Source organism: Anabas testudineus, chromosome 15 (genome assembly GCF_900324465.2).
Source record: "Anabas testudineus chromosome 15, fAnaTes1.2, whole genome shotgun sequence".
NCBI classification, from domain to species: domain Eukaryota; kingdom Metazoa; phylum Chordata; class Actinopteri; order Anabantiformes; family Anabantidae; genus Anabas; species Anabas testudineus.
Window position 1 is genome coordinate 1,961,471 of NC_046624.1, and position 10,217 is coordinate 1,971,687.

A 10,217-nucleotide genomic window follows, 5' to 3' on the forward strand; every position below is an offset into this window, starting at 1 on the left:
TCAGTCATGTTAGGAGAGTGACAATAGAAGACCTACATCTGGTAGGAGGCAGTTAGGGACAGTACTTCTCAAAAAACTTGGTGCTGGTCAATCAAATATTCTTAACAGCAGATTATATGGTATGTGCAACCCAGGGAACTGATGCAATTGTAAGACTTTGAGGATTTCATCATCTACATAATATCATTAAAAGGAGAAAATCTCTGTTCATGGAAACAATGGCCTTAATGTACTACCACACTAAAAACAGACCCAGTTCTAAGATGGAAATTACTCCAAATGCAAATTAAAACAAATGCAAGTTAAAACTCTATAATGGAAAGAAAAAAACATATATAAACAAGATACTGCCATATTCTCTGGGTGTGAGCTTGTGGTTCTTTTTTAAAAAAAATGTAATTCTCTTAAGAAATCATGAACCCTGCATCCTCTGAGCTGAAGAGGAGGGGGATCATCTGGCTTATTATCAACAGACACAACCAAAGCCAGACTCTATGATGGTATAGTGCAGATGACGTGAGTGATTGCACGTCTGTGAACACATAATTAGTGCTGTATGATATATACAGGTTTTGCAGCAACATATGATGGCTTTTTTCAGGTATAAGTTAACACCAACCCACATTTGCCATGTATTACCACAACATGGCTCAGAAGTAAAAGAGTCTGATCCTGAGCTGCCTGCAGGGCAAGCTATTTCTTGAGGAACATTGATGGATCCATCCACACAGGGCTTCATTTGATGATAGAGAAGTGTGTCTGAGTCCACAGAGGGAGCTGCTCAGTAACTCTATCTGGCTGCTGGATGGCAGTGTTGTGTCTAACACCGGTGTGTTTGCTGGTTTGTTGTTCCTCTCAGGTCCATGTCTGCTTCTGATCTGAGCTGACCTGAGACCTGCTTATTTTAGGTCAGGACAGTCCATTAAGCCAATTAGAGCTGACCTCTGACCTCTGGAAAACACGAGACAAACACATAAGACAGAAGCAAAACAATATTCACACACACACAAACACACACATACACACACACACACACACACACACACACACACACACACACACACTCACCTGTCACCTTCTAATCTGTTAATGTGTTGTGTTTCTGCGTTTTAAACCCTTAAAGTTTTAAAGTTTTAAAGTCTCAAATGCTGTTTAGAACACACACACACACACACACACACACACACACACACTGAAAGAGCTGATATTTCCCAACATAACAAAATGTTTTATAACCATTATTTATTTATATGGTGGTTTTAATGTTGTGCTTTGCCTTAATTAGCGACTGACATGTGTCAGAGCTTGTGGGGGATAGGTAGTACCTGTAGGGCCATGTTGACCATAACATTAAAACCATCAGGGGGATTTAATGTTCATACTGAAGATTTGTGTATAAAGCTTACTAGACATCATAACACAGCCCAGTGGTTTGTGATACTCTTGGACGGGACTGATCAGTTCTGGACGGTTATCCTCACAGGACAGCTTTTTTGTCAACCAAGAATTTCCGTTTGCATGTCTGTGATTGGCCAAAGCCAATCAGGTGGAAACCACAAGCTTCCACAGACAAGACAATGGAAAAACAACAGTGACTGCTGTACTTGAGTTTGTCAGTGTGATTGCAACTTAATGAAGTGACAGAGCAGGTCTTGGCCAGACTCTGACAGATCTGCTAAAATGGTTTAGAGAGGGGGAGGGGAGGAGGAGGCCTTTGACATTTAACTGATCACTGAAGGAGTCCATATTATTCTTTTTGCTTTTTCTGTTTTAATGTATAAACTCACTGTTGTGATCATATGGTAACATGCAATGCTAAAGACAGGGTGAGGGTATAATGGAGCAGAGTCTTAGAGATAGAATAGTTGCAACAGCGAGGGGTCAAAAATGCTTGTGGGTCAGGTGATTGATGTAGCTTCTTTACTTTTTGATTGGCTTTGGCAATTATGTGTGTAAATCAATGATTCATTGTACGAAACTAATAATAAATAGGAACAATGGCTTTTCCCATGACTTCACTCAGGCATCAACCGTCAACACAACAGGATCAGCATCAGTAAAGCATTGAGACTGATGGTGTACAACAAGTCTGCTAGAGCCCAGTGTTCAGTACTATTGTGCATTTGGCAATGTTGTCGCTCTCTTTCTGAATTCACTCTGTCACCCCATTTTGTATGATGAGGGATCATATTTGATCTCTAACGTACTATTTTAGAACTACATTAAAACCACACAAGGAATTTGAATGCAACACTTACTGTGCACATTTACACGCTAACTGCAGATCTTGTATATTTACATCACAAACAAAGAGCCTCAGGGTCTCATGTCATCACAAACTCAGAACAAGTGACTCTTGAGTGATACTGCACAGAGCATCTCATTGTCCCCAAAGAGGTTTTCATGATAACATAGAATACTGATTACCGTTAGCTGCTTGTAGTTGTCCCTTAGAAGAAATGGATATGTTTCAAGATTTATTTTGCCCTCTGAGGTCTGTGCATCAGTCACATAACTGAAAACGATGAAAAGTTGAACCCTACTCAGAGACCTGCAGGGACCAGGCGCCTGGTCGCTGCAGGTCTTGGCTTTCATATTGTGAGCCAGATCCTCAGGAATGGAAGGAAAGAAAGGGTAAAGCTACTTGAGGAGATGAAGAGAAGAAGAGGAGAAGCAGATGAGTGGTTGTAGTAATAGCAGAAGGAAAAGGAAGCCCTGGATCCTGGACCCTCCTCCCTGAGTGGCTGAGGACACAATGCAGCAACGCACACCACTGAGGCCTTTACAGGCACCAGCCAGTCTGTTTGGGAATCATGTGTGTGAGTTGGTTGAAAATTATTTGAGCTTTTGACGATTGCCGGTTAGCGTGTGAAGCTGCTCCTTAATTACAGTATCCAGCAGGTGGCGCTGCCATTCAAGCGCCAATATGTTTTGGGGTATTTGTTGAAAACGCTGATGCTGGCTCACACCACCATACACTAGTTATCCACAGCTCAGACTATGAACAGGTCACGGAAGCAGAGTGAAGTGAAGTAGATGGAAGAACAGGATGATCCCATCTGTCCTGCAGCATCTCCCAGCTTCCCAAACTGGATGGATGGGTGAGAACTAGAAACCAGAATAGCCACTACTCATCCCACCCAGTCTTACATAGATGGGAGGAAGCGCACACTCGACCCACAGAGCCCCGGACAGGACGGAGGCACCCGCATCGCACTGGGAGGATAGTGGGGGGATTGCTGGGGCCTCAGGGTGCTGACAGGGACTACCGTTCCACCGGACACAGTCCACCTGTTGGCTGTGTGAGTGTGTGTGTGTGTGTGTGTGTGTGTGTGTGTGTGTGTGTGTGTGTGTGTGTGTGTGTGAAAGGTACTGAAAAATAAATCCAAAAGCCTGTTTACTGGAGTGAGCTCTGTTGCTTCAGTGAAGTGATGAAAAGACGTAATGTTTCTGTACATTCAGCAGGCAGAAGTAAATAAACAGTAAACAATGACCACTTTGCCTGCTGTACTGAAAACAGGCCCCTGGGCACACAGGCCTTCTTCTTTTCACTTTGTGTCTTTTTTTGGTCATTGAACTTTGGGTTTGTTTTGCAGCATTGCCACAAACTTATAATAAAATAATAGTAGCTTTAAAAATACCACAGTACCAAAAGTAAAAGTACTCTTTATGCTAAATGACTCATTTTATATCAGAGAATATGATATTATAATTCTAATTATTTGATGAAGCCCATATGGAATAATATTAATAATAATCATTGCAATAATCCTCAAGACAATGTAGATTAAGTAGAACTATCACAAAAATGGACTCAGTTTAGTAAATGTACTTCAGTCACTATCACTATCTTTATGGTTAGTTCCTGTCTCTTTGAATGTGTTTGGTTTCTCTTTGTGGTCATTTTGTGTCTTTGTCTTTGAACTCCGAGACTTTCAAACAACAAATATTAACAATCACCAGGCCCTTAGGCCAGTGCTCGATGGGCTATATAGGCTCACTGGATAATCCATGCATGGCTACTGTGTTCACAGATCTTCCTAATGATTTGGAGGAATACAAAATTCATAAAATGACTGAGCCTTGCACCTAAAAATGAAATAATTTATTTGTGCAACCAAAACTCTTAGAAATGATGTAACTAATTTGCAACATTAATGCATTGCAATTAATTAATGCAGTTTGAAGGCAGCTTAATTACAACCATGTTACATTTTCTATTAGTAGTGTACTAGTAAAGAAGAGAAGAATATGACATCAGACCGTGATTTATGATTCAGACTCAAATGATCCTCACCGTGTCCCTGATCATCTCCGCAGCCAACATTCCCCACCATTTGTCAGCTGTCAGTGCTCCACTGTGGGGACATGGTGACAATCAGAAACATGTGTTAGAGATGGGAGTAGCCATGTACTTATGATATAAGTACATATGAACATTGTATACTCCACATGATTATATTCGGGGCATCCAGCGCAGAGGTTGTTGTAATCATTGTGGTGCATTTGCACACCATCACATTAGACTGATGCTTGTTAAAGCACGTCTGTGTAATAGATTGTGTTTGGTCTGAAAGGGACTTTTCACACTGGCTCCAGTTGTGGTCGGCAGTATCCCGGCTCTAGTGTTGTGTCTATGGCTGTAGGCTCTAATGACACATGTTGCCCTCATTTGTTACCACAGAGCAGACTCTGAGCAGGGCTGACAGATTGAGTGCTGAGCATAATATTGTATCATTGAAAGTGCACAATGTTTAATATTTGACCATTTTTAATGCTATTTAAATATCCTCTGAGAGCCATCCAATTGGATCCGTTCATTTACCTAACGTCTAATAATAAATGTTTTCGATGCAGGCACATCCTGCCTCCTAACACTAACCTTTCTACCACAACTCATTTGCATCACAAAATATGTTTTGTAGGAACCATCATTTCTTTCCCATCATTTTTATTAATTGCTACAGAATTTAGTTTGTTACATTTTTCATCTTTGAAACTTTACAGTTCACAATAAATATTGTGCCCTTTTTAAGAGTTACATTTCACTGGTGTGTATCCACTGACATTTACTTTTTTAATGCTACTAATCCAAGGGTTGATTGCTGAGTGGAGAAAATGAATTGATGATTTTTAAATTGAATACATAAATGTGCGGGTTTCTGAAGTGGTTCTCTCCTTGAATTCAATTAAATAACAATGTTTCCGATTTCTGCAGGAACCTGATTTAAGAGGCACATGGAACAAACTGGACTAGACATGTGCATTCACATTATCAACAACATCAAGTTCAACAGTGTTTAAGCAGCTGGATAGAGTAGTGGTAAGACACTCCACTCCATGCAGGAGAGCAGGGTTTGAAGCCACTTCTTTCACACATGTTGCCTCTGAACATAATCCAAACAGAGATTTGTCATTTTGACATTTGTCACCACAAAATAACTTGGAAAATGATTGAACTCTGTAAGCTATTAAGTAACAGGTGGTGCCGTTATTATCAGCACCACTGCACCACAGCAAGAAGGTTCTGTGTGGGTTTCCTCCAGGTACAAGCTAAAGACATCCACTTAGGTTAACAGAACTTAAGTGTGAACGTGAACAGTTTTCTGTCTCTATGTGTGTCCTTTTCCAGTGTCAGCTTGGATAACAGCAGCTGAGCTTGCTTCTGAGACTTATTGCTGATGTCATGACGTGCCGTGAGCATTGTATCTCCTCCGTCTCTCTCGTGGATGGAGTTTCCACAATTAACGTTTAGTCAATTTGACTGATGTATGCCAACATGGATCTTCCTCCGTTGAAATTCACACAGCAAGCATCCGTAATCCCAGTGTCAGAGATCACAGTCAGATGAGGTTTCTTCATTAACATCGAGAAGTTTCTTCTTCCGCTCTGAGAGCTCAGGCCAAACATCAAGCATTCCCAGCTTCCTCCCCGATCCTCCACACGGAGCCACCGAATCCTCCCATCAGCCACTCAATCTGTTCTCCTCGAGAGGTCAACAGCACTGGGCCTGACTGACACCGGGCCATATATGGGAAAGTACGGAAAGTTGTGGGTCATTTGGTCCATTACTGTAAGGCCTTAGTTGGATTTTGTTTCACTGTACACCACTGCAACATGGAGAGCCCAGTTAGTCATTTCACAAGCTGAACTAATCTGAACATGTCATATTTTCCATACATCTACTTTACAGTACACAGAGCATTTTGTATATTGTAATTCAAGGGGCATTTGGGACCTGATTCACATTTATTTCACATTTATGTATTTAACTTATACATTTAGTCAACTAAACGTAGCTCATGTTTAAAGCATTTGTCCTCCTCCACTGATGTTTCCACATGTTCTGCTTTGTCTGCTCAGTCTTTCTCTTCACTCTCTCTTCTCTTCATCTGCTGACTGGCTTCCATCAGTCACCTGAAAATGGGAATTCTGGAAGTACTTGACATTCAGATGATAAGTGCACTGATAGGGAGCTGTCAATCATACAGCTTGGAAGGAAAACAGCAGCCTTCTGCCTGAGAGAGGCCTGGAAAACACCGTCACGGCACGAGTGTTTCCCGCATCGCACAGTGGGGAAAAATAAAAAGAGTTACAAAAAATACTTTCCTCTCTGAGTTTTTGTTTTTAAATGTTGGCATAAAAGAACGCTGATACCAGTAATCTGGATTGTATCATATGCCATGGATGTAGTAAGCTGTTGAGAGGGCCCTGGGCAAAATCTGCTAATGGGCCCCTTTTAACACCCCACCCCCACCAATGCCCTACGTGTATTGTGCATAGACAATATAGCACGGCAGGCTATACATTTCTTAGGAATGTCCATACACGCAGAGACCAACCTATTTTCATTTGCTGCAATATTACTGACATGGTAATACATGGTTTTAACCACCATGGTCATATGGGACAGATGTAAATACAGTATAATGATGTTTCCAGAATAGCTGGTACGCCAGGAAAAATTTAAATGAATCTACATTTTTTATCTACAAAAAAAATAGTTCAACATAAATATATGTCTCAATGTCATGATTTTCATGATATTTTATTATAATAGGCTTTGCACTGCAGTGCTTTTGGAACCAGGGTTGTAAATGCAACAGCTGATCTAGACCTCTAGAAGTAGAACGGCTCTTGTGTTGGTGGGCAGTTGCTGCTTAAAGTACCAGTGAGAAGATGAAATCTGACCCAGGAAGTAAGACACGGGGTTTATCACATGGTTTGTCGGATCTGAAAATGGATTTTACATCTCTGGAAAGTCACCACAGCAGCAGCTCTATCTTTATCTAAAATACACACTTCAAAGCATCATTTAACATTAGTACTTCCGCAGGAATTCCTCTCTATCCATTTATTTTGAGTTTGGTTATGTGGCCTGTTCTTTATAACTACAAATCAGACGTCACCTCCTGTTCCCCAGGACGGGCCAGACATCAAGGGATACAAACAGCAACAGTGAGGCCTTCAAGGGCATCTACTCCCACTTGTCCAAGGTATACAAAGTGCTTGAGACAAAATAAAACTATGCCTCCTCACGTTTCCCACTAATGTGACACCAAAGCAGGGTGAAGTCTGACAAATACAGCCTATTTCGCCTGTTGCGTCTGACTGTGTTTGTGTGTGTGTGTGTGTGTGTGTGTTTCCTACACGGGGGGGTTAAAGATGCTGCAGGGCCAGTGGAGTCCGTTCAGTGCAGGGCAGGTTCCCCTTGGTGTCTGCCGTTTCCCTGCGTTACAAAGCAAACAGGATGATCAGTCACTTATCTCAGCGTGTCTGTAGCTCAAAGTGTTATTTCAGAGCTGACAGAGGGAGGCTCATGGTTAACTCCTGTCAGTCTCTCAGTACGGAAAGCCCAGGTTTATCCTTCTGTTCAGCCAGGATCACGCTGCGTCGAAGAAGTCAGTGGGGAGGCTATCCAGCTATTACAGCATATTACAGCAGCTGAAGTGAAAAACTGTCTCCAAAGCAAAGCGATTTGCTACAGGCATGATGATGAAGGTACAAAAACTCCACTGCCTCCATTCTAAACAGGCTCATTTCCAGCTCTGTTTATAGTGTGCGAGTTTCACAGTGCAAATCACTGCAGTAAATACACGGGTGAGTGTACAACCCATGATGGAAAGAGTCCTCCTCGCACTTCTCATTTCAGAGACAGTGACAGTGAACAATTCCAGCCGAGTCCCCAGGCTCTGTACTCACCAGTGGTTAGAGAAAGCTCATCTTGCATTTAGAGGAAACGCTGATGGAGCTGGCGCCAGAGAGGTTGAGGTCGAGGGTCAAGGACTCTGCAGGTAGACCCCCTGACCTCCTGCCTGACAAAGTATTTACTAAACTGTATGATGTTACGGTGGAGGTCTTGCTGTTCATTAAATGTCCAACATTTGTTTATTCATTATTCCATTTTAGTATTAGAAGAGGTGTTCCTAATATTTTGTCCGCCATAGTTTTTCAGTAAAGGCAGAGAAACAATCTCCAAGGAAGGAGGATGACTTACTGTAATTTAACGTTTCCATTGTCTGGTTATTTGGATTTATGCTTTAAAATAACATTTTACAGTATTTTTTAAAATACCAGTGTCATGATGGCCTGCTAAAAAACTGGCAACAGGCCCACACAGTATTTTTACAGGAGCTGGTTAAAATAGGTTGTTTACAGCACTTTGAAGCCAACGTGTCATGGCTTGGACGTAAAAAGGGAGCTGCTGCTGGAGCACCTATAAATCAATAGGAGTCTACAAGATTTTTTTTTTTTTCTGCTGAAATAAAAAAGATATGTGTGAGTGTTGCTGTCACTAGATAGACTACATATTCATAGCTGTTACTGTCAGGAGAGTGCAACAACGTTTATTCTAAGCAACAATTATTTCAAAAAGCAAAAATGACGTTTACCACAGTGGTCCACACAGTATAATAATAATAATAATAATAATAATAATAATAATAATAATAATAATAATAATAATAATAATAATAATAATAACAGGGCGGTCTCGCGTAAAGAATTATATGTGTATAAGCAGTTATGGGTGTATTTTGCAGCAGCCTTCTGTTACATTTTTATTCCAGTAACGTGGCCGCTGTTTGCAGTTTCCAGTCGGTAACCTTCATTACTGGACCACGTCTGAACGGGTCTGTGCGCCTCACCGTGTGCGGACCAGCTCCCGGCGCCTTTACGAATCTAACGCCGTTCAACGGACCAATACGAAGCGCGGGGAGCGCATCAAACATTAATAGGTGTTAAGTAATGAAGTCCCAGCGGCTTTTAGGGACAGAGCAAATCAATGGTTTAATTCTTCGTTTAATTGCGCTGTTGCTAAGTTGGATTCGCTGGATTCGCCTTAATGCGCTCGTTATTTCTGATCTACGGTGAAACGCGTTTCCATCCATTTGTCCTGCTGCAATAAACAGACCGCGCGTTTCCAGCCGCTTCACAGCCATTGATCATTCCCGCATTCATTAATATTTGTTTAATGAATGCAGGTTAATGCCAAATAACGACTCTTCGTCTATTTGTATTATTAAAATGTCACCTTTACTCTGGGGTTTAAGGAATATTAAGGTGAAGTATCCCAGTAACAAATGAAAAGGAAGGAAGGAAGCGCTGTTTGGAGCAGTGTCATCACTCTGAGCATGAATTAATAATACAGCCAGCTCCGCTGCATATATATATATATATATATATATATATATATATATATATATATATATATATATATATATATATATATATATATATATATATATATATATCAATACTTTAATAATGCAAACATCAGTCATTCTTTCACTGATTTATAATAATAAAACAGCGTTTGTCGTTGCAAGGAATGAATTGTGGGCTATTTATTTCTCCAGAAAATAGTCTTAACAGAAAGTCCTGTTTAGACGCAGTTTGAACTAATCCTCCTGTCAAACACTGTGATGATGATGATGATAATAATAATAATAATAATAATAATAATAATAATAATAATAATAATAATAATAATAAAGAGCAATGGTTTATTTGTCTATTAAAATGATCGATTGTATTGTTTGTCGTCAGTGGAATATAGATTTCAATAATGTAGTACAAATGTCGATAACAGATATTTTTATACACTGATACGACAAGAAAATCAAAAATTTAGTTTCTATTGAGAGAGATGAAAACAACTGTAGAATGAAAATAAATGAAACAGGCCAACCACTGTGTGTTATTGATCTGTTCCAGTG